The following is a 9,364-nucleotide window of genomic DNA, read 5'->3' on the forward strand; positions in this document are numbered from 1 at the left end:
CATGTTCACCGTTTTGACTTGGGGGGGGGGATTTCTTCTGCCCCCCGGTGTTCGGCTGCCGGGGCTCCTCATCCTTGTCCTCACTTTGTGATCCCTTTTCTTTGTTTTCGGCATTTAACTTGGCAGCCTGCTTGAAGACCCAACAATCTCTGTTGGTATGATTGGCTTGCTTATCCGGGGTGCCGTGAATTTGGCACGGACGATCAAGTATGCGGTCCAGGCTGGAAGGTCCTTCGTTGTTTCTTTTGTAGGGTTTCTTCCGTTGGCCGAACTTGGAGCCACTGAATCCGGCGTTGACTGTGGTGTCATCGGTGTTGTCGCCATTGCTTCGGCGTTTGTGTCTACTGCGCCGGAGCTTGCCGGTGCTATTCTTGGCCTCGGTGGGGCCTGCCTCGCTGGCTGTGTTTTTGCTACGAGCCAGCCAGCTGTCTTCACCCGTGCAAAAGCGGTTCATAGACTTCGGCTTTTCTTGGCTGAGGTGGCGTGCTAGCCATTCGTCATGGATGCTGTGTTTGAAGGATGCTAGGGTCTCGGCATCCGGACAGTCAACGATCTGGTTCTTTTTGGTTAGGAACCTCGTCCAGAATTTTCTGGCTAATTCTCCAGGTTGTTGAACTATGTGGCTCAGGTCATCGGCATCGGGTGGTCGGACATATGTACCTTGAAAGTTGTCGAGGAAGGCTTCTACCAAGTCCTCCCAGCTGCCGATGGAGTTTTCAGGCAGGCTGTTTAACTAGTGCCGAGCTGGTCCTTTGAGCTTTAATGGAAGGTATTTGATGGCGCGGGTCGTCCTGTTACCGAGGATCACGGCTATTCGAATAGATAAACTTCCCTGCAGGGGTGCACCACATTACCCAACACGCTCGATCCCTCTGGCCGGACACACTTTCCTGGGTCATGCCCGGCCTCGGAAGATCAACACGTGGCAGCCCTACCTAGTCACAACAGAGAGGTCAGCACGTCGGTCTAAATCCTATGCACGCAGGGGTCTGGGCCCATCGCCCATTGCACACCTGCACCTTGCAAACGCGGCCGGTGAGTAGACCTAGCCTCCCTTATACAAGAGCAGGCGTTCTAGTCCAACCCGGCACACGCCGCTCAGTCGTTGACGTCAAGAAGGCTTCGGCTGATACCACGACGTCGAGTGCCCATAACTGTTCCCGTGTAGTTGGTTAGTGCGTATAGGCCAGTGGCCAGACTCAGATCAAATACCAAGATCTCGTTAAGCGTGTTATTTTGAAGTAATCGCGGACGCCGACCAGTGCCAGGCCCACCTCTCACCTAGGTGGTCTCAACCTGCCCTATCGCTCTGCCACAAAGTAACAGTCGGGGGCCGTCGGGAACCCAGGCCCACCTCTACCGGGATGGAGCCACCTGTCCTTTCAGCCCCCACATCGGAATCACTTGCGGGTACTCTACGAGCCGACCCGACTTTAGTCACCACATGTATCATATATTATGTATATAAGTATATACCCGTGATCACCTCCCGAGTGATCACGACCCGATAGTATAGCATGGCAGACGGACAAGAATGTAGGGCCACTGATGTAATACTAGCATCCTATACTAAGCATTTAGGATTGCAGGTAAGGGTAACAACTGTAGCAACAATGACAGGCTATGCAGCAGAATAGGATAACCAAAAGCAGTAACAAACTACACTACTCTAATGCAAGCAGTAGAGAGAAGGAATAGGCGATATCTGGTGATCAGGGGGGCTTGCCTGGTTGCTCTGGCAAGAAGGGTTCGTCGACAACGTAGTCGATCGGGGCACCAGCAGCGACGTCAGCCTCGTAGTCTACCGGAGAGAAGAGGGGGAAGAAACAATGAATACAATGGAAACAGATGCATATCGATGCATGACATGACAAGTAACGGTGCCAGGTGTACCCTAACGCAGTAGGAGGTGATACCGGCGAAGTGGGGGAAACATCCGGGAAGTATTCCCGGTGTTTCGCGTTTTCGGACTGATGAATCGGAGGGGGAAAGTTGCATGTTTTCTATGCTAGGGATGTGTGGCGGACGAACGGGCTACGCATCCGGACGTCTCATCGTTCTGAGCAACTTTCATGTACAAACTATTTGCATCCGAGTTACGGTTTATTTTCTATGATTTATCAAAGTTTTATGCATTTTTGAAATTTATTTAATTAATTAACTCGACATTATCCAAAACAGTGAAAGGTGATGTTAGCATGACATCACCATGACATCAGCAGGTCAAACCCAGCTGACTAGAGTCAAACCTGGCCTGTGGGTCCAGTGGGACCCACCTGTCATAGACTAACACGTTAATTAGGGTTTAATTAAGCATGATTAATTAAATTTAATTAAACTAGATTAATTAAGTTAATTAACTAATTAATTATTATTTATTTATTATTATTTATTCTTTTTCTGCTTTTCTTTTTCGTTCTAAAAGGGGCCGGGCCCAAGTGGTCAGTATACACACGCCACTGCTGGGCGCCCTGTAACGGGCTAATGGGTGCGGGCGATCCCCCCGGTTGGCCCCGGGCACCGGTCGGGCGGATGAGAGCACCGGCCAGGGCGGCCAGGGAGCGCCCGGCGCAGTTGGGGGAGGTAGCGGGCGGCAGGGGGAGTGGAGGCAGTCGCGTGGGGAGACCAGAGCGGCGCGGTGGAGTAGTCGGCGGCGGCAGCGCAGCAGAGATGAAGCAGCAGCGGCGGCGACGGTTGCGGCTGCATGGGAGCGCCAAGGCGAGGCGCATGGCACGCAGGCCAGCAGCGGGAGGGGCGGTGTTGCCATGGAGAGCGCGTGGTGCGGGCGAGCAGTGACAGCGGGTGAAACATGGGCGTGCAGGGGGAGGCCGGGGCGTGGGCGGCCGGGACGGGGACGTGGGCGCCGCGAAGAGGCAGGGATGGTGAGCGGGGCGGGCGCGAGCGGCATGGGGAGCGCGCGCGGGGTGCAGTTAGAGCGGTCCGCGGCTAGGCGAGAGCGTTCGGGGCGTGGGCTCCGGCCAGTGAGCGGAGGCGCTGGCACGGGGCGCGCGCGTGCTGCGGAGCGGGGCGAGCGAGGCGACGGGCAGCACGGTGACCGGGCGAGGAGAGTGGGAGCTCACGGGGTAGTGTTGGGTTTGGGGGCAGCGGTGCTCGGGGAGGAAGACGAGGACGGCCGCGTTGACGGAGACGACGACGACGATGGAATCCGGCGAGCGGCTTGAGGAGGAGACGAGGAGGCCTCGGCGAGGTCTTCGGGCGGCGGTGGTGGGGCAACGCCGGCGAGGCGTGGCGGCGTCGGGGCAGTTGGAGTGCGGCGACGGGGTGGGGCACCGGCTTCGGGGCGCGATCGTCGGCCCGATCCCGATCTTGATCGGGGGAGAGGCGGGTTGGGGGGAAAGTGGGGGGAGAGGGTCTAGGGTATCGGGTGTCCAGGGGGGTTAGTAGAGGGCGAAGCTGGGCCGGCCTGGCCGCCTGGTATCCTGCTAGGCCTGGGCCCAGTGCGGGGGGGGGGGGGTTCTTTTATTTTGTTTTTTTACATGTTCTTTTCTATTTTTTGTTTTCCATTTTTGTTTTAGTTTTGTAGAATATATTATTGGCACCTTAATGCTTCTAATCATACCACTACCACAAAAAAGTTTAATCCCCAAATAATTTAGTTTAATATTTTATTAACTATAAAAGGTATTTGAATAATTGCTTTTGTTGCTATTTTATTTATTTTAAAGCATTTAAACATCTTATAGAAATGTGGCTTCTCCACAAATATTACCTATTAATTAGTTGTCACATTTAGCACATTTTAGTTTTGACATTTGAAAACATTTAATGTTTGTTAATCCATATTTGAATTCGAATCATTTTGAACTAACGCGAGATTAACAACAGTAACCGTGGTGACGTGGCCTCATTAACGTGGGATTACTGTAGCTTAATTATCCGGGCATCACATATACCTTGCTCCATCAAAAAGAATTATGTGAAAACTGCTTTGTGTGATTTAGGAGCTGGTGTTAGTGTTATGCATTTCTCTTTATATAAAAGACTTGACTTGAATAAACTCACACCTACTCAAATATCTTTGCAAATGGGTGACAAGTCAACTGCCATACCTATCGATATCTGTGAGGATGTGCCCGTTGTTGTTGCTAATGTTACTATTTTGACTGACTTTGTTATACTTGAGATGCTCGAGGAGGACAACATGTCGATTATCCTTGGCAGACCCTTCTTGAACACTGCAGGGGTTGTTATTGATTGCAATAAAAGCAAGGTCACTTTTCATATCAATGGTAATGAGCATACGGTGCACTTTCCAAAGAAACAATTCCAAGTGAATGGTATTAATGTTATTGAAAAATCTTCGACGATCACTATTGGAAGTTTTCAAATACCTCTACCTACTGTCGAAAAGAAATATGAAATGCTTATTGTTGGGGACATTCATATCCCCGTTGAGGTAACTTACTGATTTACGAAAGTTCTTGGGTTTCATGCTAATCGAAAGTGGTTGTTAATAAGACCTGATCAACCTTATTAATGAATCATTTTTGAGCGGTATGAAGTTGATGAATTTAGTAAGCACTACTTTCTGTCCCTACCTTTTGTTTTCTATTTTTATTAGTTAAATAAAATAAAATGTCATGCTTTGTCTGTTTTCTGAATTTCCCGTGCAATAAAATATGACCCAAAAATAAAAGTTCTCAGAATGCCTCTAAAATTTTATATGATTTTTTTCCTGATTATTTAAGAATTTTTGGTGCAAATAATACCAGAGGGTGGTGCACCTGGTGGGCACAACCCACCAGAGCGCGCCAACACCCCCTAGCGCGCCGTGGGGGGTTGTGGTCCCCACGTGGGCCCCCTCTCTTATCTCTTCATCCCACATTGTCACCTACCTCCAGAAAAAAATCACTCTTGCTCTCTCTCCCGTGTTCTTGAGCTCAAACCCGCGGATTTCGATCTCTTTGCTCGGAGCTCTGTTTCCGAAACTGTTTCGGGGGATTGTTGCTTGGTATGTGACTCCACCATTTGTCCAATTAGTTTTTGTTTTAGAGGTTTATACTTTGAATAAATAGCTACTCTGGGTGCTGTTGTAGATGTGCTTTCATGTTTAATTCTTAGTGTTCTAATTAGTTTGAATGCTTGCTATGGCCTCTATGTATCCCTATGAGTAGTTGCTATTAGTTTTGTGAAGTTTTGTTGGTAAAATTTTGTGGACTAAAAATTCAGATTTTTCTTCATAGGAAAAATTGTATGTGCACATTATGAACTTGTTTGGAAGGAGTTCTTCGAGGAGACGATCCTCGGGGACATCGTCTAGTGACAGTTCTGCTCGCCGGTCTTATGTTGAACCAAGTGAAAGTTCCACGCGAGATGCCACCACCAAAACTTGCTTATGACCTTGCGATGAGTATATGATGCAAGTGGGCATCAAGGAGGAATTTGAGCAATATGTTCACAATGCATGTATCTGTCCCTACGTCTCAGATAAGTGTGAACAGCGTGATCTTCTCATTGAATCATTTGTCAAAGGATTTAAATATTTCCCATGTGAGTATAGGGTGTCGTTTATGCTTTATGATAATCCATATACTATTTCACTGGAGAACTTTGCTTACCATTGCAAACTTCCATTTTGGGGTTCGCTTGATGAGCCACCAAAGGCTGAGTATGAGTCTTTCTTGACTAGCCTTTGTTATGGTGAAAATAGAGGAGTGAGACAAGGGAGAATAAAGAGCATTCACTTTCCCGCAATTCAGTACTTTGCATTATTTAACGGGAAATGCATAGTAGGCAAGCAAGACTGTAGCATACTTTGTGCGCGAGACTTGAGCCTCATTCACACCGCTCTCACTGGTGAAAGGAATTATAACCTTGGAGCGATTGTTGCACGTAGACTTCAGCATAACGCCAAAAGTGGCTGGTTCTATGGTGGAATTTATGCCACGCGTTTAGCATGAGGGCTGAGCGTTTCACCTTTGCCTTTTGACCCTATCCTACCCACTCGGTATTTAGATTTTTATGCTCTAAAAGAGCATAAGATTCTCGCGGGAAGGGCTGATAACTTCACTTATAATTTGTTGTTTAATCAATCACATGTTGTGGACACATATTTGCCTACGCCTGCTCTCTTTGATTATAACAGCAAGGCAAGGTATTTTGTTCTAGAGAGCGAGGCCCAAGCTCACAATGCAAGAGTTTTGGCGGCACGGCGTGCTGAGGCCTCCGCACCGAGAGCCTCCGTGAGCTACCATGTCGACTACTACCCTCCAGGCTACTGATTGATTACCAACTTAGGCCAAAAGCCTAAGCTTGGGGGAGTATGTGTCCTCACCGACATTATATTCATGTTCACATATCATTCTATTTGTCGGTGTTCACACTTTTTCGTTGTATCATCCATGCTTAGATTTATTTTCTTGCTTTCTTCTTTTGTGTTTGAAAAACTTTAGAAAAAAACCAAAAAGTTAGTTGTAGTAATTTACATTCTATGCATGCTTAGTAGTAGAACTAAAAAGAAAATCCAAAAAAGATTTCCTTGTTCTTATTTTGCTTGTTGGGAGCTTTCCCGTGTAAATAGTTTTCTCATTTTTGCTTTTATTTGCTTGTTCAAGAAATCCAAAAACTCCAAAAATATTTTAGTGCATTTCTCTAAACTTCTTTCCTTTTTATTCGAGTCTTACCGAGGAGAAGACCACAATGAAAATGTTGAGTGGCTCTCATATGAATAACTGTTGAACTAATGAAGAGCGCATTTTACCTTGTCTTCTCTTGTTGAATAAAATGTTTTGCAGATTCCAGCTTACTCCATGGCACTCTTGCACTATTATTATTTTCATATCATTCGGTCGTGCAAGTGAAAGGCAATAATGACCATATTCGATGAGCTGGCCGTGGCAAAGAGAAACTGTTATGAACTCGACTTGTTCTGTCTGTGTAAATATGCTTAACCTAGTATCCAAGCTTCAGCCCATTATGATTAAACATGTTTGCAATGACAATTAGAGATTATAGTTTCTCATGCCATGCATAAGTAGCTGGGAGTTGATAATGATTTATCTTCGATGTCAACATAGAGTTAAAATGATTGTGATGTAGTATGATGATATGGTATCCTCCTCTGAATGTTCGAGTGGCTTGACTTGGCACATGTTTATGCATGTAGTTGAATCAAAACCAACATAGCCTCTATGATATTTATGTTCATGGTGTTCATATCCTACTCATGCTAGTGTCCAATGTTACTTATGCATAATGCCTGGCTATGATCCCTATTGCTCTCTAGCTGGCCGCTTCCCAATCTTAATTGCTAGCCTTCGCCTGTACTAAGTGGGAATTCTGCTTATACATCAAAAACCTTGAACCCAAAGTTATTTCAGATGAGTCCACCATACCTACCTATATACGGTATTACCCTGCCGTCTTAACTAAATTTGCATGTGCCACCTCTAAAAACTTCTAAAAATTATCCTTTTTGTGTGCCTGGATCGTTCATGGAACGACAGGAGGTGGTCGATATCTTTCATGCTAAGCGGGTTATCCTCAGGTCGAGTGTTTATTCACTCGCCATCGCGCGAGGAAATGGGCAGTAATAGGGATGCCCAGTCCCAAACTGCAAACATGAAAAAGAGTTCAGCTCTTGAATAATCAAACAAAAACTCCCAATGGAGTCAAAACCTTTACTTTCCGCTTGGGAACCGCCACTAGCGTGCTTAGCATGGAAGATGTTGATAAGTGATGGTCGTGAAGTGAATAAGAAGGGTGCATGTCTCAAAATATCATTTAGCTCTATTTTAAAAATTGAGCTCTGGCACCTCTGCAAATCACTGCTTCCCTCTGCGAAGGGTCTTTCTATTTACTTTTATGTTGTGTCATCACCTTCTAAAAACAAGCGCCAGAAACTGAGTAGAGCACAGCTGTCATGATTTATGCATTGTGTATAGCTAATGTTGGGTGCATCATGACTGGATCTTTTCTACCATGAATTACAATGTTTAGTCGCTGCTTGAACTTTGGAGGTGCTCTGCATTTATGTTTTGCAGCCTCGGAAAGGGCTAGCGAGATACCACTATTGTCATATTATATCATGGTTGTTTTGACAACGTGTTGCTGTTTGAGATATCTTATTATCGCTCGCTAGCTGATTATGTCATTGATATGAGTTAATATAATCTTTAAATGTTATTGATGACATGCTTAGTTATAATGTTGGTTGAAAACCAAGGTGTTGTTTAAGCTTATTTATGCAAACAAGAGCAAAAGAGTTAGTAAAAGTTTTTCTTTCTCACTTTCAGTGTATCAACTGAATTACTTGAGGACAAGCAAAGGTGTAAGCTTGGGGGAGTTGTTACGTCTCCGATGTATCTACTTTTTCTCACTCTTTTCCTCTTGTTTTCGACTCTAACTTGCATGATTTGAATGAAACTAACCCCGGACCGACGTTGTTTTCAGCAGAACTACCATGGTGTTGTTTTTGTGCATAAATAAAAGTTCTCGGAATGGAACGAAACTTTGCGAGGATTTTTTATATCAAAAATAATAATTTCTGTAGCCAAGACCCATCATAGAGGGGCCCCTGGTTGGGCACAACCCACCAGGGCGCGTCCCCCTCTCCTGGCGCGCCCAGGTGGGTTGTACCCACCTGGTGGCCCCGCTGACGACCCCCCTGATACTATAAATTCACATATTTCTATAAAAAATCAGGGAGAAAGAATTATCGCGATCCACGAGACAGAGCCGCCGCCAAGCCCTGTTCTTCCTCGGGAGGGCAGATCTGGAGTCCGTCTGGGGCTCCGGAGAGGGGGATCTTCGTTCTTCGTCATCGCCAACCCATCTCCATCGCCAATTTCATGATGCTCCCCACCGGGAGTGAGTAATTCCTTCGTAGGCTCACTGGTCGGTGAGGAGTTAGATGAGATTCATCATGTAATCGAGTTAGTTTTGTTACGGCTTTATCCCTAGTATCCACTATGTTCTTAGATTGATGTTGCTATGACTTTGCTATGCTTAATGCTTGTCACTTTGGGCCCGGGTGCCATGAACTCAGATCTGAACCGTTTATTAATTCATCATTGTATCCATGTTTTAGATCTGATCTTGCAAGTTATAGTCACCTACTACGCGTTATGACCCGGCAACCCCGGAGTGACAACAACCGGGCCCACTCCCGGTAATGACCGTAGTTTGAGGAGTTCATGTATTCACTATGTGTTAATGCTTTGTTCCGGTTCTCTATTAAAAGGAGGCCTTAATATCCCTTAGTTTCCAATATGGACCCCGCTGCCACGGCAGGGTAGGACAAAAGATGTCATGCAAGTTCTTTTAAGAAAGCACGTATGACTATTTACGGAATACATGCCTACATTATATCGATGAACTGGAGCTAGTGCCGTATCGCCCTAGG

Source organism: Aegilops tauschii, chromosome 7 (genome assembly GCF_002575655.3).
Source record: "Aegilops tauschii subsp. strangulata cultivar AL8/78 chromosome 7, Aet v6.0, whole genome shotgun sequence".
Classification (NCBI taxonomy): domain Eukaryota; kingdom Viridiplantae; phylum Streptophyta; class Magnoliopsida; order Poales; family Poaceae; genus Aegilops; species Aegilops tauschii.